Consider the following 25203-nt stretch of genomic DNA (forward strand, 5'->3'; position numbering starts at 1 on the left):
TCCCAACCCTGGATCCTGAGGTATGTTTAACCAGAAGGTTGTATTGACTAATAGAATGACTCTGTTTCCCCAACCCTGGATCCTGAGGTATGTTTAACCAGAAGGTTATATTGACTAATAGAATGATATGGTTTCCCCAACCCTGGATCCTGAGGTATGTTTAACCAGAAGGTTATATTGACTAATAGAATGACTCAGTTTCCCAACCCTGGATGCTGAGGTATGTTTAACCAGAAAGTTATATATACTAATAGAATGACATGGTTTCCCCAACCCTGGATCCTGAGGTATGTTTGACCAGAAGGTTATATTGACTAATAGAATGACTCAGTTTCCCCAACCCTGGATCCTAAGGTATGTTTAACCAGAAGGTTATATTGACTAATAGAATGTCTCAGTTTCCCCAACCCTGGATCCTGAGGTATGTTTGACCAGAAGGTTATATTGACTAATAGAATGACTCAGTTTCCCCAACCCTGGATCCTGAGGTATGTTTAACCAGAAGGTTATATTGACTAATAGAATGACTCAGTTTCCCCAACCCTGGATCCTGAGGTATGTTTGACCAGAAGGTTATATTGACTAATAGAATGACTCAGTTTCCCCAACCCTGGATCCTGAGGTATGTTTAACCAGAAGGTTATATTGACTAATAGAATGACATGGTTTCCTCAAACCTGCATCATGAGGTATGTTTAACCAGAAGGTTATATTGACTAATAGAATGACATGGTTTCCCCAACCCTGGATCCTGAGGTATGTTTAACCAGAAGGTTATATTGACAAATACAATGACATGGTTTCCCCAACCCTGGATCCTAAGGTATGTTTAACCAGATGGTTATATTGACTAATAGAATGACTCAGTTTCCCCAACCCCGGATCCTGAGGTATGTTTGACCAGAAGGTTATATTGACTAATAGAATGACTCAGTTTCCCCAACCCTGGATCCTGAGGTATGTTTAACCAGAAGGTTATATTGACTAATAGAATGACTCAGTTTCCACAACCCTGGATCCTGAGGTATGTTTGACCAGAAGGTTATATTGACTAATAGAATAACTCAGTTTCCCCAACCCTGGATCCTGTGGAATGTTTAACCAGAAGGTTATATTGACTAATAGAATGACATGCTTTCCCCAAACCTGGATCCTGAGGTATGTTTAACCAGAAGGTTATATTGACTAATAGAATGGCTCAGTTTCCCCAACCCTGGATCCTGAGGTATGTTTGACCAGAAGGTTATATTGACTAATAGAATGACATGGTTTCCCCAAACCTGCATCCTGAGGTATGTTTAACCAGAACGTTATATTGACTAATAGAATGACATGGTTTCCCCGACCATGGATCCTGAGGTATGTTTAACCAGAAGGTTATATTGACTAATACAATGACATGGTTTCCCCAACCCTGGATCCTAAGGTATGTTTAACCAGAAGGTTATATTGACTAATAGAATGACTCAGTTTCCCCAACCCTGGGTCCTGAGGTATGTTTAACCAGAAGGTTATATTGACTAATAGAATGACTCAGTTTCCCCAACCCTGGATCACGAGGTATGTTTAACCAGAAGGTTATATTGACTAATAGAATTACTCAGTTTCCCAACCCTGGATCCTGAGGTATGTTTAACCAGAAGGTTATATTGACTAATAGAATGACTCAGTTTCCCAACCCTGGATCCTGAGGTATGTTTAACCAGAAGGTTGTATTGACTAATAGAATGACTCTGTTTCCCCAACCCTGGATCCTGAGGTATGTTTAACCAGAAGGTTATATTGACAAATAGAATGATATGGTTTCCCCAACCCTGGATCCTGAGGTATGTTTAACCAGAAGGTTATATTGACTAATAGAATGACTCAGTTTCCCAACCCTGGATCCTGAGGTATGTTTAACCAGAAGGTTATATATACTAATAGAATGACATGGTTTCCCCAACCCTGGATCCTGAGGTATGTTTGACCAGAAGGTTATATTGACTAATTGAATGACTCAGTTTCCCCAACCCTGGATCCTGAGGTATGTTTAACCAGAAGGTTATATTGACTAATAGAATGACTCAGTTTCCCCAAACCTGGATCCTGATGTATGTTTAACCAGAAGGTTATATTGACTAATAGAATGACTCAGTTTCCCCAACCCTGGATCCTGAGGTATGTTTGACCAGAAGGTTATATTGACTAATAGAATGACTCAGTTTCCCCAACCCTGGATCCTGAGGTATGTTTAACCAGAAGGTTATATTGACTAATAGAATGACATGGTTTCCCCAAACCTGCATCCTGAGGTATGTTTAACCAGAAGGTTATATTGACTAATAGAATGACATGGTTTCCCCAACCCTGGATCCTGAGGTATGTTTAACCAGAAGGTTATATTGACAAATACAATGACATGGTTTCCCCAACCCTGGATCCTAAGGTATGTTTAACCAGAAGGTTATATTGACTAATAGAATGACTCAGTTTCCCCAACCCCGGATCCTGAGGTATGTTTGACCAGAAGGTTATATTGACTAATAGAATGACTCAGTTTCCCCAACCCTGGATCCTGAGGTATGTTTAACCAGAAGGTTATATTGACTAATAGAATGACTCAGTTTCCCCAACCCTGGATCCTGAGGTATGTTTGACCAGAAGGTTATATTGACTAATTGAATGACTCAGTTTCCCCAACCCTGGATCCTGAGGTATGTTTAACCAGAAGGTTATATTGACTAATAGAATGACTCAGTTTCCCAACCCTGGATCCTGAGGTATGTTTAACCAGAAGGTTATATTGACTAATAGAATGACATAGTTTCCCCATCCCTGGATCCTGAGGTATGTTTGAACAGAAGGTTATATTGACTAATATAATGACATGGATTCCCCAACCCTGGATCCTGAGGTATGTTTAACCAGAAGGTTATATTGACTAATAGAATGACTCAGTTTCCCAACCCTGGATCCTGAGATATGTTTAACCAGAAGGTTATATATACTAATAGAATGACATGGTTTCCCCAACCCTGGATCCTGAGGTATGTTTGACCAGAAGGTTATATTGACTAATAGAATGGCATGGTTTCCCCAACCCTGGATCCTGAGGTATGTTTGACCAGAAGGTTATATTGACTAATAGAATTACTCAGTTTCCCCAACCCTGGATCCTGAGGTATGTTTAACCAGAAGGTTATATTGACTAATATAATGACTCAGTTTCCCCAACCCTGGATCCTGAGGTATGTTTGACCAGAAGGTTATATTGACTAATAGAATGTCTCAGTTTCCCCAACCTTGGATCCTGAGGTATGTTTAACCAGAAGGTTATATTGACTAATAGAATGACTCAGTTTCCCCAACCCTGGATCCTGAGGTATGTTTGACCAGAAGGTTATATTGACTAATAGAATGACTCAGTTTCCCCAACCCTGGATCCTGAGGTATGTTTAACCAGAAGGTTATATTGACTAATAGAATGACTCAGTTTGTTTCCCCAACCCTGGATCCTGAGGTATGTTTAACCAGAAGGTTATATTGACTAATAGAATGACTCAGTTTCCCCAACCCTGGATCACGAGGTATGTTTAACCAGAAGGTTATATTGACTAATAGAATTACTCAGTTTCCCAACCCTGGATCCTGAGGTATGTTTAACCAGAAGGTTATATTGACTAATAGAATGACTCAGTTTCCCAACCCTGGATCCTGAGGTATGTTTAACCAGAAGGTTGTATTGACTAATAGAATGACTCTGTTTCCCCAACCCTGGATCCTGAGGTATGTTTAACCAGAAGGTTATATTGACAAATAGAATGATATGGTTTCCCCAACCCTGGATCCTGAGGTATGTTTAACCAGAAGGTTATATTGACTAATAGAATGACTCAGTTTCCCAACCCTGGATCCTGAGGTATGTTTAACCAGAAGGTTATATATACTAATAGAATGACATGGTTTCCCCAACCCTGGATCCTGAGGTATGTTTGACCAGAAGGTTATATTGACTAATTGAATGACTCAGTTTCCCCAACCCTGGATCCTGAGGTATGTTTAACCAGAAGGTTATATTGACTAATAGAATGACTCAGTTTCCCCAAACCTGGATCCTGATGTATGTTTAACCAGAAGGTTATATTGACTAATAGAATGACTCAGTTTCCCCAACCCTGGATCCTGAGGTATGTTTGACCAGAAGGTTATATTGACTAATAGAATGACTCAGTTTCCCCAACCCTGGATCCTGAGGTATGTTTAACCAGAAGGTTATATTGACTAATAGAATGACATGGTTTCCCCAAACCTGCATCCTGAGGTATGTTTAACCAGAAGGTTATATTGACTAATAGAATGACATGGTTTCCCCAACCCTGGATCCTGAGGTATGTTTAACCAGAAGGTTATATTGACAAATACAATGACATGGTTTCCCCAACCCTGGATCCTAAGGTATGTTTAACCAGAAGGTTATATTGACTAATAGAATGACTCAGTTTCCCCAACCCCGGATCCTGAGGTATGTTTGACCAGAAGGTTATATTGACTAATAGAATGACTCAGTTTCCCCAACCCTGGATCCTGAGGTATGTTTAACCAGAAGGTTATATTGACTAATAGAATGACTCAGTTTCCCCAACCCTGGATCCTGAGGTATGTTTGACCAGAAGGTTATATTGACTAATTGAATGACTCAGTTTCCCCAACCCTGGATCCTGAGGTATGTTTAACCAGAAGGTTATATTGACTAATAGAATGACTCAGTTTCCCAACCCTGGATCCTGAGGTATGTTTAACCAGAAGGTTATATTGACTAATAGAATGACATAGTTTCCCCATCCCTGGATCCTGAGGTATGTTTGAACAGAAGGTTATATTGACTAATATAATGACATGGATTCCCCAACCCTGGATCCTGAGGTATGTTTAACCAGAAGGTTATATTGACTAATAGAATGACTCAGTTTCCCAACCCTGGATCCTGAGATATGTTTAACCAGAAGGTTATATATACTAATAGAATGACATGGTTTCCCCAACCCTGGATCCTGAGGTATGTTTGACCAGAAGGTTATATTGACTAATAGAATGGCATGGTTTCCCCAACCCTGGATCCTGAGGTATGTTTGACCAGAAGGTTATATTGACTAATAGAATTACTCAGTTTCCCCAACCCTGGATCCTGAGGTATGTTTGACCAGAAGGTTATATTGACTAATAGAATGTACTCAGTTTCCCCAACCCTGGATCCTGAGGTATGTTTAACCAGAAGGTTATATTGACTAATAGAATGACTCAGTTTCCCCAACCCTGGATCCTGAGGTATGTTTGACCAGAAGGTTATATTGACTAATAGAATGACTCAGTTTCCCCAACCCTGGATCCTGAGGTATGTTTAACCAGAAGGTTATATTGACTAATAGAATGACTCAGTTTCCCCAACCCTGGATCCTGAGGTATGTTTGACCAGAAGGTTATATTGACTAATTGAATGACTCAGTTTCCCCAACCCTGGATCCTGAGGTATGTTTAACCAGAAGGTTATATTGACTAATAGAATGACTCAGTTTCCCCAAACCTTGATCCTGAGGTATGTTTAACCAGAAGGTTATATTGACTAATAGAATGATATGGTTTCCCCAAACCTGGATCCTGAGTTATGTTTAACCAGAAGGTTATATTGACTAATAGAATGACTCAGTTTCCCAACCCTGGATCCTGAGGTATGTTTAACCAGAAGGTTATATTGACTAATAGAATGACATGGTTTCCCCAACCCTGGATCCTGAGGTATGTTTGAACAGAAGGTTATTTTGACTAATATAATGACATGGATTCCCCAACCCTGGATCCTGAGGTATGTTTAACCAGAAGGTTATATTGACTAATAGAATGACTCAGTTTCCCAACCCTGGATCCTGAGATATGTTTAACCAGAAGGTTATATATACTAATAGAATGACATGGTTTCCCCAACCCTGGATCCTGAGGTATGTTTGACCAGAAGGTTATATTGACTAATAGAATGGCATGGTTTCCCCAACCCTGGATCCTGAGGTATGTGTGACCAGAAGGTTATATTGACTAATAGAATTACTCAGTTTCCCCAACCCTGGATCCTGAGGTATGTTTAACCAGAAGGTTATATTGACTAATATAATGACTCAGTTTCCCCAACCCTGGATCCTGAGGTATGTTTGACCAGAAGGTTATATTGACTAATAGAATGTCTCAGTTTCCCCAACCTTGGATCCTGAGGTATGTTTAACCAGAAGGTTATATTGACTAATAGAATGACTCAGTTTCCCCAACCCTGGATCCTGAGGTATGTTTGACCAGAAGGTTATATTGACTAATAGAATGACTCAGTTTCCCCAACCCTGGATCCTGAGGTATGTATAACCAGAAGGTTATATTGACTAATAGAATAACTCAGTTTCCCCAACCCTGGATCCTGTGGAATGTTTAACCAGAAGGTTATATTGACTAATAGAATGACATGCTTTCCCCAAACCTGGATCCTGAGGTATGTTTAACCAGAAGGTTATATTGACTAATAGAATGGCTCAGTTTCCCCAACCCTGGATCCTGAGGTATGTTTGACCAGAAGGTTATATTGACTAATAGAATGAATCAGTTTCCCCAACCTTGGATCCTGAGGTATGTTTAACCAGAAGGTTATATTGACTAGTAGAATGACTCAGTTTCCCCAACCCTGGATCCTGAGGTATGTTTGACCAGAAGGTTATATTGACTAATAGAATGACATGGTTTCCCCAACTCTGGATCCTGAGGTATGTTTAACCAGAAGGTTATATTGACTAATAGAATGACATGGTTTCCCCAAACCTGCATCCTGAGGTATGTTTAACCAGAAGGTTATATTGACTAATAGAATGACATGGTTTCCCCAACCCTGGATCCTGAGGTATGTTTAACCGGAAGGTTATATTGACTAATACAATGACATGGTTTCCCCAACCCTGGATCCTAAGGTATGTCTAACCAGAAGGTTATATTGACTAATAGAATGACTCAATTTCCCCAACCCTGGATCCTGAGGTATGTTTGACCAGAAGGTTATATTGACTAATAGAATGACTCAGTTTCCCCAACCCTGGATCATGAGGTATGTTTAACCAGAAGGTTATATTGACTAATAGAATGACTCAGTTTCCCCAACCCTGGATCCTGAGGTATGTTTGACCAGAAGGTTATATTGACTAATAGAATGAATCAGTTTCCCCAACCCTGGATCCTGAGGTATGTTTAACCAGAAGGTTATATTGACTAATAGAATGACATGGTTTCCCCAAACCTGCATCCTGAGGTATGTTTAACCAGAAGGTTATATTGACTAATAGAATGACATGGTTTCCCAAACCCTGGATCCTGAGGTATGTTTGAACAGAAGGTTATATTGACTAATATAATGACATGGATTCCCCAACCCTGGATCCTGAGGTATGTTTAACCAGAAGGTTATATATACCAATAGAATGACATGGTTTCCCCAACCCTGGATCCTGAGGTATGTTTGACCAGAAGGTTATATTGACTAATAGAATGGCATGGTTTCCCCAACCCTGGATCCTGAGGTATGTTTGACCAGAAGGTTATATTGACTAATAGAATGACTCAGTTTCCCCAACCTTGGATCCTGAGGTATGTTTAACCAGAAGGTTATATTGACTAATAGAATGAATCAGTTTCCCCAACCCTGGATCCTGAGGTATGTTTGACCAGAAGGTTATATTGACTAATAGACTGACTCAGTTTCCCCAACCCTGGATCCTGAGGTATGTTTAACCAGAAGGTTATATTGACTAATAGAATGGCATGGTTTCCCCAACCCTGGATCCTGAGGTATGTTTAACCAGAAGGTTATATTGACTAATAGAATGACTCAGTTTCCCCAACCCTGGATCCTGAGGTATGTTTAACCAGAAGGTTATATTGACTAATAGAATGACTCAGTTTCCCCAACCCTGGATCCTGAGGTATGTTTAACCAGAACGTTATATTGACTAATAGAATGATTCAGTTTCCCCAACCCTGGATCCTGAGGTATGTTTAACCAGAAGGTTATATTGACTAATAGAATGACATGGTTTCCCCAAACCTGGATCCTGAGGTATGTTTGACCAGAAGGTTATATTGACTAATAGAATGATTCAGTTTCCCCAACCCTGGATCCTGAGGTATGTTTGACCAGAAGGTTATATTGACTAATAGAATAACTCAGTTTCCCCAACCCTGGATCCTGTGGAATGTTTAACCAGAAGATTATATTGACTAATAGAATGACATGCTTTCCCCAAACCTGGATCCTGAGGTATGTTTAACCAGAAGGTTATATTGACTAATAGAATGGCTCAGTTTCCCCAACCCTGGATCCTGAGGTATGTTTGACCAGAAGGTTATATTGACTAATAGAATAACTCAGTTTCCCCAACCCTGGATCCTGTGGAATGTTTAACCAGAAGATTATATTGACTAATAGAATGACATGCTTTCCCCAAACCTGGATCCTGAGGTATGTTTAACCAGAAGGTTATATTGACTAATAGAATGATTCAGTTTCCCCAACCCTGGATCCTGAGGTATGTTTGACCAGAAGGTTATATTGACTAATAGAATGATTCAGTTTCCCCAACCCTGGATCCTGAGGTATGTTTGACCAGAAGGTTATATTGACTAATAGAATAACTCAGTTTCCCCAACCCTGGATCCTGTGGAATGTTTAACCAGAAGATTATATTGACTAATAGAATGACATGCTTTCCCCAAACCTGGATCCTGAGGTATGTTTAACCAGAAGGTTATATTGACTAATAGAATGGCTCAGTTTCCCCAACCCTGGATCCTGAGGTATGTTTGACCAGAAGGTTATATTGACTAATAGAATGACTCAGTTTCCCCAACCTTGGATCCTGAGGTATGTTTAACCAGAAGGTTATATTGACTAGTAGAATGACTCAGTTTCCCCAACCCTGGATCCTGAGGTATGTTTAACCAGAAGGTTATATTGACTAATAGAATGACATGGTTTCGCCAAACCTGCATCCTGAGGTATGTTTAACCAGAAGGTTATATTGACTAATAGAATGACATGGTTTCCCCAACCCTGGATCCCGAGGTATGTTTAACCAGAAGGTTATATTGACTAATACAATGACATGGTTTCCCCAACCCTGGATCCTAAGGTATGTTTAACCAGAAGGTTATATTGACTAATAGAATGTCTCAGTTTCCCCAACCCTGGATCCTGAGGTATGTTTGACCAGATGGTTATATTGACTAATATAATGACTCAGTTTCCCCAACCCTGGATCCTGAAGTATGTTTAACCAGAAGGTTATATTGACTAATAGAATGGCTCAGTTTCCCCAACCCTGGATCCTGAGGTATGTTTGACCAGAAGTTTATATTGACTAATAGAATGAATCAGTTTCCCCAACCCTGGATCCTGAGGTATGTTTAACCAGAAGGTTATATTGACTAATAGAATGACATGGTTCCCCCAAACCTGCATCCTGAGGTATGTTTAACCAGAAGGTTATATTGACTAATAGAATGACATGGTTTCCCCAACCCTGGATCCTGAGGTATGTTTAACCAGAAGGTTATATTGACAAATACAATGACATGGTTTCCAAAACCCTGGATCCTATGGTATGTTTAACCAGAAGGTTATATTGACTAATAGAATGACTCAGTTTCCCCAACCCCGGATCCTGAGGTATGTTTAACCAGAAGGTTATATTGACTAATAGAATGGCTCAGTTTCCCCAACCCTGGATCCTGAGGTATGTTTGACCAGAAGGTTATATTGACTAATAGAATGACTCAGTTTCCCCAACCTTGGATCCTGAGGTATGTTTAACCAGAAGGTTATATTGACTAGTAGAATGACTCAGTTTCCCCAACCCTGGATCCTGAGGTATGTTTAACCAGAAGGTTATATTGACTAATAGAATGACATGGTTTCGCCAAACCTGCATCCTGAGGTATGTTTAACCAGAAGGTTATATTGACTAATAGAATGACATGGTTTCCCCAACCCTGGATCCCGAGGTATGTTTAACCAGAAGGTTATATTGACTAATACAATGACATGGTTTCCCCAACCCTGGATCCTAAGGTATGTTTAACCAGAAGGTTATATTGACTAATAGAATGTCTCAGTTTCCCCAACCCTGGATCCTGAGGTATGTTTGACCAGAAGGTTATATTGACTAATATAATGACTCAGTTTCCCCAACCCTGGATCCTGAAGTATGTTTAACCAGAAGGTTATATTGACTAATAGAATGGCTCAGTTTCCCCAACCCTGGATCCTGAGGTATGTTTGACCAGAAGGTTATATTGACTAATAGAATGAATCAGTTTCCCCAACCCTGGATCCTGAGGTATGTTTAACCAGAAGGTTATATTGACTAATAGAATGACATGGTTCCCCCAAACCTGCATCCTGAGGTATGTTTAACCAGAAGGTTATATTGACTAATAGAATGACATGGTTTCCCCAACCCTGGATCCTGAGGTATGTTTAACCAGAAGGTTATATTGACAAATACAATGACATGGTTTCCAAAACCCTGGATCCTATGGTATGTTTAACCAGAAGGTTATATTGACTAATAGAATGACTCAGTTTCCCCAACCCCGGATCCTGAGGTATGTTTGACCAGAAGGTTATATTGACTAATAGAATACTCAGTTTCCCCAACCTTGGATCCTGAGGTATGTTTAACCAGAAGGTTATATTGACTAATAGAATGACTCAGTTTCCCCAACCCTGGATCCTGAGGTATGTTTGACCAGAAGGTTATATTGACTAATTGAATGACTCAGTTTCCCCAACCCTGGATCCTGAGGTATGTTTAACCAGAAGATTATATTGACTAATAGAATGACTCAGTTTCCCTAAACCTGGATCCTGAGGTATGTTTAACCAGAAGGTTATATTGACTAATAGAATGATATGGTTTCCCCAAACCTGGATCCTGAGTTATGTTTAACCAGAAGGTTATATTGACTAATAGAATGACTCAGTTTCCCAACCCTGGATCCTGAGGTATGTTTAACCAGAAGGTTATATTGACTAATACAATGACATGGTTTCCCCAACCCTGGATCCTAAGGTATGTTTAACCAGAAGGTTATATTGACTAATAGAATGTCTCAGTTTCCCCAACCCTGGATCCTGAGGTATGTTTGACCAGAAGGTTATATTGACTAATATAATGACTCAGTTTCCCCAACCCTGGATCCTGAAGTATGTTTAACCAGAAGGTTATATTGACTAATAGAATGGCTCAGTTTCCCCAACCCTGGATCCTGAGGTATGTTTGACCAGAAGGTTATATTGACTAATAGAATGAATCAGTTTCCCCAACCCTGGATCCTGAGGTATGTTTAACCAGAAGGTTATATTGACTAATAGAATGACATGGTTCCCCCAAACCTGCATCCTGAGGTATGTTTAACCAGAAGGTTATATTGACTAATAGAATGACATGGTTTCCCCAACCCTGGATCCTGAGGTATGTTTAACCAGAAGGTTATATTGACAAATACAATGACATGGTTTCCAAAACCCTGGATCCTATGGTATGTTTAACCAGAAGGTTATATTGACTAATAGAATGACTCAGTTTCCCCAACCCCGGATCCTGAGGTATGTTTGACCAGAAGGTTATATTGACTAATAGAATACTCAGTTTCCCCAACCTTGGATCCTGAGGTATGTTTAACCAGAAGGTTATATTGACTAATAGAATGACTCAGTTTCCCCAACCCTGGATCCTGAGGTATGTTTGACCAGAAGGTTATATTGACTAATTGAATGACTCAGTTTCCCCAACCCTGGATCCTGAGGTATGTTTAACCAGAAGATTATATTGACTAATAGAATGACTCAGTTTCCCTAAACCTGGATCCTGAGGTATGTTTAACCAGAAGGTTATATTGACTAATAGAATGATATGGTTTCCCCAAACCTGGATCCTGAGTTATGTTTAACCAGAAGGTTATATTGACTAATAGAATGACTCAGTTTCCCAACCCTGGATCCTGAGGTATGTTTAACCAGAAGGTTATATTGACTAATAGAATGACATGGTTTCCCCAACCCTGGATCCTGAGGTATGTTTGAACAGAAGGTTGTATTGACTAATATAATGACATGGATTCCCCAACCCTGGATCCTGAGGTATGTTTAACCAGAAGGTTATTTTGACTAATAGAATGACTCAGTTTCCCAACCCTGGATCCTGAGATATGTTTAACCAGAAGGTTATATATACTAATAGAATGACATGGTTTCCTCAACCCTGGATCCTGAGGTATGTTTGACCAGAAGGTTATATTGACTAATACAATGGCTCAGTTTCCCCAACCCTGGATCCTGAGGTATGTTTGACCAGAAGGTTATATTGACTAATAGAATGACTCAGTTTCCCCATCCTTGGATCCTGAGGTATGTTTAACCAGAAGGTTATATTGACTAATAGAATGACTCAGTTTCCCCAACCCTGGATCCTGAGGTATGTTTAACCAGAAGGTTATATTGACTAATAGAAAGACATGGTTTCCCCAAACCTGCATCCTGAGGTATGTTTAACCAGAAGGTTATATTGACTAATAGAATGACATGGTTTCCCCAACCCTGGATCCTGAGGTATGTTTGACCAGAAGGTTATATTGACTAATAGAATGACTCAGTTTCCCCAACCTTGGATCCTGAGGTATGTTTAACCAGAAGGTTATATTGACTAGTAGAATGACATGGTTTCGCCAAACCTGCATCCTGAGGTATGTTTAACCAGAAGGTTATATTGACTAATAGAATGACATGGTTTCCCCAACCCTGGATCCCGAGGTATGTTTAACCAGAAGGTTATATTGACTAATACAATGACATGGTTTCCCCAACCCTGGATCCTAAGGTATGTTTAACCAGAAGGTTATATTGACTAATAGAATGTCTCAGTTTCCCCAACCCTGGATCCTGAGGTATGTTTGACCAGAAGGTTATATTGACTAATATAATGACTCAGTTTCCCCAACCCTGGATCCTGAAGTATGTTTAACCAGAAGGTTATATTGACTAATAGAATGGCTCAGTTTCCCCAACCCTGGATCCTGAGGTATGTTTGACCAGAAGGTTATATTGACTAATAGAATGAATCAGTTTCCCCAACCCTGGATCCTGAGGTATGTTTAACCAGAAGGTTATATTGACTAATAGAATGACATGGTTCCCCCAAACCTGCATCCTGAGGTATGTTTAACCAGAAGGTTATATTGACTAATAGAATGACATGGTTTCCCCAACCCTGGATCCTGAGGTATGTTTAACCAGAAGGTTATATTGACAAATACAATGACATGGTTTCCAAAACCCTGGATCCTATGGTATGTTTAACCAGAAGGTTATATTGACTAATAGAATGACTCAGTTTCCCCAACCCCGGATCCTGAGGTATGTTTGACCAGAAGGTTATATTGACTAATAGAATACTCAGTTTCCCCAACCTTGGATCCTGAGGTATGTTTAACCAGAAGGTTATATTGACTAATAGAATGACTCAGTTTCCCCAACCCTGGATCCTGAGGTATGTTTGACCAGAAGGTTATATTGACTAATTGAATGACTCAGTTTCCCCAACCCTGGATCCTGAGGTATGTTTAACCAGAAGATTATATTGACTAATAGAATGACTCAGTTTCCCTAAACCTGGATCCTGAGGTATGTTTAACCAGAAGGTTATATTGACTAATAGAATGATATGGTTTCCCCAAACCTGGATCCTGAGTTATGTTTAACCAGAAGGTTATATTGACTAATAGAATGACTCAGTTTCCCAACCCTGGATCCTGAGGTATGTTTAACCAGAAGGTTATATTGACTAATACAATGACATGGTTTCCCCAACCCTGGATCCTAAGGTATGTTTAACCAGAAGGTTATATTGACTAATAGAATGTCTCAGTTTCCCCAACCCTGGATCCTGAGGTATGTTTGACCAGAAGGTTATATTGACTAATATAATGACTCAGTTTCCCCAACCCTGGATCCTGAAGTATGTTTAACCAGAAGGTTATATTGACTAATAGAATGGCTCAGTTTCCCCAACCCTGGATCCTGAGGTATGTTTGACCAGAAGGTTATATTGACTAATAGAATGAATCAGTTTCCCCAACCCTGGATCCTGAGGTATGTTTAACCAGAAGGTTATATTGACTAATAGAATGACATGGTTCCCCCAAACCTGCATCCTGAGGTATGTTTAACCAGAAGGTTATATTGACTAATAGAATGACATGGTTTCCCCAACCCTGGATCCTGAGGTATGTTTAACCAGAAGGTTATATTGACAAATACAATGACATGGTTTCCAAAACCCTGGATCCTATGGTATGTTTAACCAGAAGGTTATATTGACTAATAGAATGACTCAGTTTCCCCAACCCCGGATCCTGAGGTATGTTTGACCAGAAGGTTATATTGACTAATAGAATACTCAGTTTCCCCAACCTTGGATCCTGAGGTATGTTTAACCAGAAGGTTATATTGACTAATAGAATGACTCAGTTTCCCCAACCCTGGATCCTGAGGTATGTTTGACCAGAAGGTTATATTGACTAATTGAATGACTCAGTTTCCCCAACCCTGGATCCTGAGGTATGTTTAACCAGAAGATTATATTGACTAATAGAATGACTCAGTTTCCCTAAACCTGGATCCTGAGGTATGTTTAACCAGAAGGTTATATTGACTAATAGAATGATATGGTTTCCCCAAACCTGGATCCTGAGTTATGTTTAACCAGAAGGTTATATTGACTAATAGAATGACTCAGTTTCCCAACCCTGGATCCTGAGGTATGTTTAACCAGAAGGTTATATTGACTAATAGAATGACATGGTTTCCCCAACCCTGGATCCTGAGGTATGTTTGAACAGAAGGTTGTATTGACTAATATAATGACATGGATTCCCCAACCCTGGATCCTGAGGTATGTTTAACCAGAAGGTTATTTTGACTAATAGAATGACTCAGTTTCCCAACACTGGATCCTGAGATATGTTTAACCAGAAGGTTATATATACTAATAGAATGACATGGTTTCCTCAACCCTGGATCCTGAGGTATGTTTGACCAGAAGGTTATATTGACTAATACAATGGCTCAGTTTCCCCAACCCTGGATCCTGAGGTATGTTTGACCAGAAGGTTATATTGACTAATAGAATGACTCAGTTTCCCCATCCTTGGATCCTGAGGTATGTTTAACCAGAAGGTTATATTGACTAATAGAATGACTCAGTTTCCCCAACCCTGGATCCTGAGGTATGTTTGACCAGAAGGTTATATTGACTAATAGAATGACTCAGTTTCCCCAACCCTGGATCCTGAGGTATGTTTAACCAGAAGGTTATATTGACTAATAGAAAGACATGGTTTCCCCAAACCTGCATCCTGAGGTATGTTTAACCAGAAGGTTATATTGACTAATAGAATGACATGGTTTCCCCAACCCTGGATCCTGAGGTATGTTTGACCAGAAGGTTATATTGACTAATAGAATGACTCAGTTTCCCCAACCTTGGATCCTGAGGTATGTTTAACCAGAAGGTTATATTGACTAGTAGAATGACTCAGTTTCCCCAACCCTGGATCCTGAGGTATGTTTGACCAGAAGGTTATATTGACTAATAGAATGACTCAGTTTCCCCAACCCTGGATCCTGAGGTATGTTTAACCAGAAGGTTATATTGACTAATAGAATGACATGGTTTCCCCAAACCTGCATCCTGAGGTATGTTTAACCAGAAGGTTATATTGACTAATAGAATGACATGGTTTCCCCAACCCTGGATCCCGAGGTATGTTTAACCAGAAGGTTATATTGACTAATACAATGACATGGTTTCCCCAACCCTGGATCCTAAGGTATGTTTAACCAGAAGGTTATATTGACTAATAGAATGTCTCAGTTTCCCCAACCCTGGATCCTGAGGTATGTTTGACCAGAAGGTTATATTGACTAATATAATGACTCAGTTTCCCCAACCCTGGATCCTGAAGTATGTTTAACCAGAAGGTTATATTGACTAATAGAATGGCTCAGTTTCCCCAACCCTGGATCCTGAGGTATGTTTAACCAGAAGGTTATATTGACTAATAGAATGACATGGTTTCCCCAAACCTGCATCCTGAGGTATGTTTAACCAGAAGGTTATATTGACTAATAGAATGACATGGTTTCCCCAACCCTGGATCCTGAGGTATGTTTAACCAGAAGGTTATATTGACAAATACAATGACATGGTTTCCAAAACCCTGGATCCTATGGTATGTTTAACCAGAGGGTTATATTGACTAATAGAATGACTCAGTTTCCCCAACCCCGGATCCTGAGGTATGTATGACCAGAAGGTTATATTGACTAATAGAATACTCAGTTTCCCCAACCTTGGATCCTGAGGTATGTTTAACCAGAAGGTTAAATTGACTAATAGAATGACTCAGTTTCCCCAACCCTGGATCCTGAGGTATGTTTGACCAGAAGGTTATATTGACTAATTGAATGACTCAGTTTCCCCAACCCTGGATCCTGAGGTATGTTTAACCAGAAGATTATATTGACTAATAGAATGACTCAGTTTCCCTAAACCTGGATCCTGAGGTATGTTTAACCAGAAGGTTATATTGACTAATAGAATGATATGGTTTCCCCAAACCTGGATCCTGAGTTATGTTTAACCAGAAGGTTATATTGACTAATAGAATGATTCAGTTTCCCAACCCTGGATCCTGAGGTATGTTTAACCAGAAGGTTATATTGACTAATAGAATGACATGGTTTCCCCAACCCTGGATCCTGAGGTATGTTTGAACAGAAGGTTGTATTGACTAATATAATGACATGGATTCCCCAACCCTGGATCCTGAGGTATGTTTAACCAGAAGGTTATTTTGACTAATAGAATGACTCAGTTTCCCAACCCTGGATCCTGAGATATGTTTAACCAGAAGGTTATATATACTAATAGAATGACATGGTTTCCTCAACCCTGGATCCTGAGGTATGTTTGACCAGAAGGTTATATTGACTAATAGAATGGCTCAGTTTCCCCAACCCTGGATCCTGAGGTATGTTTGACCAGAAGGTTATATTGACTAATTGAATGACTCAGTTTCCCCAACCCTGGATCCTGAGGTATGTTTAACCAGAAGGTTATATTGACTAATAGAATGACTCAGTTTCCCCAAACCTGGATCCTGAGGTATGTTTAACCAGAAGGTTATATTGACTAATAGAATGATATGGTTTCCCCAAACCTGGATCCTGAGTTATGTTTAACCAGAAGGTTATATTGACTAATAGAATGACATGGTTTCCCCAACCCTAGATCCTGAAGTATGTTTGAACAGAAGGTTATATTGACTAATATAATGACATGGTTTCCCCAACCCTGGATCCTGAGGTATGTTTAACCAGAAGGTTATATTGACTAATAGAATGACTCAGTTTCCCAACCCTGGATCCTGAGATATGTTTAACCAGAAGGTTATATATACTAATAGAATGACATGGTTTCACCAACCCTGGATCCTGAGGTATGTTTGACCAGAAGGTTATATTGACTAATAGAATGACTCAGTTTCCCCAACCCTGGATCCTGAGGTATGTTTAACCGGAACGTTATATTGACTAATAGAATGACTCAGTTTCCCCAACCCTGGATCCCGAGGTATGTTTAACCAGAAGGTTATATTGACTAATAGAATTACTCAGTTTCCCAACCCTGGATCCTGAGGTATGTTTAACCAGAAGGTTATATTTACTAATAGAATGATATGGTTTCCCCAACCCTGGATCCTGAGGTGTGTTTACCAGAAGGTTATATTGACTAATAGAATTGCATGGTTTCCCCAACCCTGGATCCTGAGGTATGTTTGACCAGAAGGTTATATTGACTAATAGAATGACTCAGTTTCCCCAACCCTGGATCCTGAGGTATGTTTAACCAGAAGGTTATATTGACTAATACAATGATATGGTTTCCCCAACCCTGGATCCTAAGGTATGTTTAACCAGAAGGTTATATTGACTAATAGAATGACTCAGTTTCCCCAACCCTGGATCCTGAGGTATGTTTGACCAGAAGGTTATATTGACTAATTGAATGACTCAGTTTCCCCAACCCTGGATCCTGAGGTATGTTTAACCAGAAGGTTATATTGATTAATAGAATGACTCAGTTTCCCCAAACCTGGATCCTGAGGTATGTTTAACCAGAAGGTTATATTGACTAATAGAATGATATGGTTTCCCCAAACCTGGATCCTGAGTTATGTTTAACCAGAAGGTTATATTGACTAATAGAATGACATGGTTTCCCCAACCCTAGATCCTGAGGTATGTTTGAACAGAAGGTTATATTGACTAATATAATGACATGGTTTCCCCAACCCTGGATCCTGAGGTATGTTTAACCAGAAGGTTATATTGACTAATAGAATGACTCAGTTTCCCAACCCTGGATCCTGAGATATGTTTAACCAGAAGGTTATATATACTAATAGAATGACATGGTTTCCCCAACCCTGGATCCTGAGGTATGTTTGACCAGAAGGTTATATTGACTAATAGAATGACTCAGTTTCCCCAACCCTGGATCCTGAGGTATGTTTAACCGGAACGTTATATTGACTAATAGAATGACTCAGTTTCCCCAACCCTGGATCCCGAGGTATGTTTAACCAGAAGGTTATATTGACTAATAGAATTACTCAGTTTCCCAACCCTGGATCCTGAGGTATGTTTAACCAGAAGGTTATATTGACTAATAGAATGATATGGTTTCCCCAACCCTGGATCCTGAGGTGTGTTTACCAGAAGGTTATATTGACTAATAGAATTGCATGGTTTCCCCAACCCTGGATCCTGAGGTATGTTTGACCAGAAGGTTATATTGACTAATAGAATGGTATGGTTTCCCCAACCCTGGATCCTGAGGTATGTTTAACCAGAAGGTTATATTGACTAATAGAATGACTCAGTTTCCCCAAACCTGCATCCTGAGGTATGTTTAACCAGAAGGTTATATTAACTAATATAATGACATGGTTTCCCCAACCCTGGATCCTGAGGTATGTTTGACCAGAAGGTTATATTGACTAATAGAATGGTATGGTTTCCCCAACCCTGGATTCTGAGGTATGTTTAACCAGAAGGTTATATTGACTAATAGAATGATATGGTTTCCCCAACCCTGGATCCTGAGGTATGTTTGACCAGAAGGTTATATTGACTAATAGAATGACATGGTTTCCCCAACCCTGGATCCTGAGGTATGTTTGACCAGAAGGTTATATTGACTAATAGAATGATATGGTTTCCCCAACCCTGGATCCTGAGTTATGTTTAACCAGAAGGTTATATTGACTAATAGAATGACTCAGTTTCCCAACCCTGGATCCTGAGGTATGTTTAACCAGAAGGTTATATTGACTAATAGAATGGCACTGTTTCCCATCCCTGGATCCTGAGGTATGTTTAACCAGAAGGTTATATTGACTAATAGAATGGCACTGTTTCCCATCCCTGGATCCTGAGGTATGTTTAACCAGAAGGTTATATTGACTAATAGAATGACTCAGTTTCCCCAACCCTGGATCCTGAGGTATGTTTGACCAGGAGGTTATATTAACTAATAGAATGACATGGTTTCCCCAACCCTGGATCCTGAGGTATGTTTAACCAGAAGGTTGTATTGACTAATAGAATGACTCTGTTTCCCCAACCCTGGATCCTGAGGTATGTTTAACCAGAAGGTTATATTGACTAATAGAATGATATGGTTTCCCCAACCCTGGATCCTGAGGTATGTTTAACCAGAAGGTTATGTTGACTAATAGAATGACATGGTTTCTCCAACCCTGGATCCTGAGGTATGTTTAACCAGAAGGTTATATTAACTAATATAATGACATGGTTTCCCCAACCCTGGATCCTGAGGTATGTTTGACCAGAAGGTTATATTGACTAATAGAATGGTATGGTTTCCCCAACCCTGGATTCTGATGTATGTTTAACCAGAAGGTTATATTGACTAATAGAATGGCATGGTTTCCCCAACCCTGGATCCTGAGGTATGTTTGACCAGAAGGTTATATTGACTAATAGAATGACATGGTTTCCCCAACCCTGGATCCTGAGGTATGTTTGACCAGAAGGTTATATTGACTAATAGAATGATATGGTTTCCCCAACCCTGGATCCTGAGTTATGTTTAACCAGAAGGTTATATTGACTAATAGAATGACTCAGTTTCCCAACCCTGGATCCTGAGGTATGTTTAACCAGAAGGTTATATTGACTAATAGAATGGCACTGTTTCCCATCCCTGGATCCTGAGGTATGTTTAACCAGAAGGTTATATTGACTAATAGAATGACTCAGTTTCCCAACCCTAGATCCTGAGGTATGTTTAACCAGAAGGTTGTATTGACTAATAGAATGACTCTGTTTCCCCAACCCTGGATCCTGAGGTATGTTTAACCAGAAGGTTATATTGACTAATAGAATGATATGGTTTCCCCAACCCTGGATCCTGAGGTATGTTTAACCAGAAGGTTATGTTGACTAATAGAATGACATGGTTTCCCCAACCCTGGATCCTGAGGTATGTTTAACCAGAAGGTTATATTAACTAATATAATGACATGGTTTCCCCAACCCTGGATCCTGAGGTATGTTTGACCAGAAGGTTATATTGACTAATAGAATGGTATGGTTTCCCCAACCCTGGATTCTGAGGTATGTTTAACCAGAAGGTTATATTGACTAATAGAATGGCATGGTTTCCCCAACCCTGGATCCTGAGGTATGTTTGACCAGAAGGTTATATTGACTAATAGAATGACATGGTTTCCCCAACCCTGGATCCTGAGGTATGTTTGACCAGAAGGTTATATTGACTAATAGAATGATATGGTTTCCCCAACCCTGGATCCTGAGTTATGTTTAACCAGAAGGTTATATTGACTAATAGAATGACTCAGTTTCCCAACCCTGGATCCTGAGGTATGTTTAACCAGAAGGTTATATTGACTAATAGAATGGCACTGTTTCCCATCCCTGGATCCTGAGGTATGTTTAACCAGAAGGTTATATTGACTAATAGAATGGCACTGTTTCCCATCCCTGGATCCTGAGGTATGTTTAACCAGAAGGTTATATTGACTAATAGAATGACTCAGTTTCCCCAACCCTGGATCCTGAGGTATGTTTAACCAGAAGGTTATATTGACTAATAGAATGACATGGTTTCCCCAACCCTGGATCCTGAGGTATGTTTAACCAGAAGGTTATATTGACTAATAGAATGACATGGTTTCCCCAACCCTGGATCCTGAGGTATGTTTAACCAGAAGGTTATATTGACTAATAGAATGACTCAGTTTCCCCAACCCTGGATCCTGAGGTATGTTTAACCAGAAGGTTATATTGTGTTTAGGAGAGTTGTAACAACATACGCCTCTGATTTGACAGCTGCTGAAATTACATTCAATGTTCTCAAGGAATGTTCCAGATCACATCCTCTGTTACACCCCACTCTGCCCATATGCCATAACAGTATGTGGTTTGCACTATTGTAAAGTGCTTGTTCCACTGGATATCATAAGGTGAATGCACCAATTTGTAAGTCGCTCTGGATAAGAGCGTCTGCTAAATGACTTAAATGTAAAATGTAATGTAAATGTTTCCAGGACATCCAAATACATAACATTTCTAATACACTCAAGGCGCCATCACATTAAGTTCAGTCCATATGGCTAACAGTTGATTTAATAGTTCTACAGAAGCAGAATGTTTACTTCTGGGGCGGGGGAGTGGTGTGTGTGAACCCAGGGGTATAATGAGGTCCAGGACTAGAGGGGTGTGGTGTGAACCCAGGGGTATAATGAGGTCCAGGACTAGAGGGGTGTGGTGTGAACCCAGGGGTATAATGAGGTCCAGGACTAGAGGGGTGTGGTGTGAACCCAGGGGTACATGAGGTCCAGGATTTGAGTATAGTGTGAACCCAGGGGTACATGAGTTCCAGGACTAGAGGGGTGTGGTGTGAACCCAGGGGTACATGAGGTCCAGGACTAGAGGGGTGTGGTGTGAACCCAGGGGTACATGAGGTCCAGGAGTAGAGTGGTGTGGTGTGAACCCAGGGGTACATGAGGTCCAGGACTAGAGGGGTATGGTGAACCCATGGGTACATGAGGTCCAGGACTAGAGAGGTATGGTGTGAACCCAGGGGTACATGAGGTCCAGGACTAGAGGGGTATGGTGAACTCAGGTGTACATGAGGTCCTGGACTAGAGGGGTATGGTGAACCCATGGGTACATGAGGTCCAGGACTAGAGAGGTATGGTGTGAACCCAGGGGTACATGAGGTCCAGGACTAGATGGAAACTGTTCCTATTATTCATGTTCCATAATTTCAGTTATTTTCTATTCATCTCTTCAACTACTGGGCTTAAAAGCCTACTGATATATATATACTAAGTATATGTACCAAACATTAGGAACATCTGCTTAATATTTAGTTGTACCCCTTTTGTCCTCAGAACAGCCTCAATTCATCGGGGCAGGGACTCTACAAGGTGTTAAAGCGTTCCATAGGGAATCTGGCCCATGTCGACTCCAATGCTCCCTGCAGTTGTGTCAAGTTGTCTGGATGTCCTTTGGGTGGTGGACCCTTCTTGATACACACAGGAAACTGTTCAGTGTGAAAAACCCAGCAGCTTTGCAGTTCTTGACACACTCAAACCGGTGCCCTGACACATATTGCCATACCTCGTTCAAAGGCACTTAAATCTTAAATTGATTGAAGTGGATTTAACAAGTGACGTCAACAAGGGATCATGGCTTTCACCTGGTCAGTCTATATAATGGAAAGAGCAGGTGTTCCTAATGTTTTGTCCACTCAGTGTAAACAGGCGAAGTTATAACCACTGATTTACCATACAACAAATAATTAAATTGATGCATTGCATTTATAGATACATTATTATGAATATCTGTTCTACTGCAAAATTCTTAATGCAGGATCTTACTTAAATCTTAATGAAGTGTTTTCAGAAAATGTCTACAGGTAATCTATTGAGCTAATTTAGTCTTAGATTGTCCCTGAGGTAAAGGAACAGCAACCAACAACGAGAGGAGATCGTGACAAACACACCCACCAGCTCACTACTCTGTTCCAAGGTGATTCATTAGTCTTCCATTCAATCAATACATTTTATGAGGCCAGACTGAATCCCTGAATGTGTCCCGGCTTCACGCTTTTTGGATGTGAACCGTCAACTACATACAGTGCATAGCCTGGTTAAACAACGGTGAAACATAGCCAAATCAGTGTGGGTGTCAGGCTAGGAACTACATAACCACATTATCAGGCTATGAACTACATAACCACATTATCAGGCTATGAACTACATAACCACATTATCAGGCTATGAACTACAAAACAACATTATCAGGCTATGAACCACTGTACATAACCACATTATCAGGCTATGAACCACTGTACATAACCACATTATCAAAATGGAAATCAGTGTTGGTGCCAGGCCATGAAGTACATAACCACATTATCAGGCTATGAACTAAATAACCACATTATCAGGCTATGAACTACATAACCACATTATCAGGCTATGAACCACTGTACATAACCACATTATCAGGCTATGAACCACTGTACATAACCACGTTATCAGGCTATGAACCACTGTACATAACCACATTATCAGGCTATGAACCACTGTACATAACCACATTATCAGGCTATGAACCACTGTACATAACCACATTATCAGGCTATGAACCACTGTACATAACCACGTTATCAGGCTATGAACCACTGTACATAACCACATTATCAGGCTATGAACCACTGTACATAACCACATTATCAGGCTATGAACCACTGTACATAACCACATTATCAGGCTATGAACCACTGTACATAACCACATTATCAAAATGCCACCTTAATAATCAAATGGAAAACGTTGGGGTGTTTAATAAAAGATGTAATTGAACACCTGAAACTGTCATGAATTAAAATAATACACATTTGATGTGAAAACAAATAAAAAAACGGAACATTTTGAATTAATCGGGTATTTAATAATTATCAAAATGATTAGATAATCTTAATTTCTGAAGATGCCCTTGCTTTAAGAGAGAAAATGGTTCAGACTCTCCCAATAGCTTTCTATTGGCAGAGAGAGAAAGAGGTGGGAGGTTCTGGTTATCAGCAGTGTTATCAGTGTGAATTGTGTTGACTGTGGGTGCGTCTCAAATGGCCCCCTATTCCCTATAGAGCCCTATGGTCCCTGGTGAAAAGTAGTGTACCATCTAGGGAATAGGGTGCCATTTGAGTCGTTCATCTACTTTAAATGGCTACATACTGAACACAGTGTAATTACAGTTAAGCTACACTTTATTACACAGTGCGTACAACCGTTACCTGTGTGCAGCATGCACCATTTCAAGGATTTGCAAATAAACTAAAACAATAATCCTAGGCTGGTAGGTGTAGCCACAATCAATGAGTTTGTTTAACACAAAATCAAAAGGCCAACATGCTGTAAACAGGAAGAACAATCTGTACCTACACTATAATCCCCCTGTTGTACCGGCCGTGTAGTTAGACATGTTATTACCAGTATTGTGGTCATATCATATGGTTTTCCTTGTCTCTTGTCTTGTGCCACTGTTCATTTGTACCTTTTTATTTATTTAACCTTTATTTAAACTAGGCAAGTCAGTTAAGAACACATTCTTATTTACAACGGCGGCCTACCCATTTACATTTACATTTAAGTCATTTAGCAGACGCTCTTATCCAGAGCGACTTACAAATTCATAGCCTACCCCGGGCCAAACCCTAACCCGGACGACGCTGGGCCAATTGCGTGCCGCTCTATGGGACCCCCAATCATGGCCGGTTGTGATACAGCCTGGAATCGAACCAGGGTCTGTAGTGATGCCTCTAGCACTGAGATGTAATGCCTTAGACCACGCATCACCCGGGAGCCCCACTGTTAAAGCCACTCCTTAAATAAATGGCTGTAAATATCAAGGAGTGGGCCTTTAGGGTACGTCCCCAAATGGTACTCTATTCCTTCTCAAAA

The sequence above is a fragment of the Salmo salar genome, chromosome 11 (genome assembly GCF_965601325.2).
Source record: "Salmo salar chromosome 11, fSalSal1, whole genome shotgun sequence".
Classification (NCBI taxonomy): domain Eukaryota; kingdom Metazoa; phylum Chordata; class Actinopteri; order Salmoniformes; family Salmonidae; genus Salmo; species Salmo salar.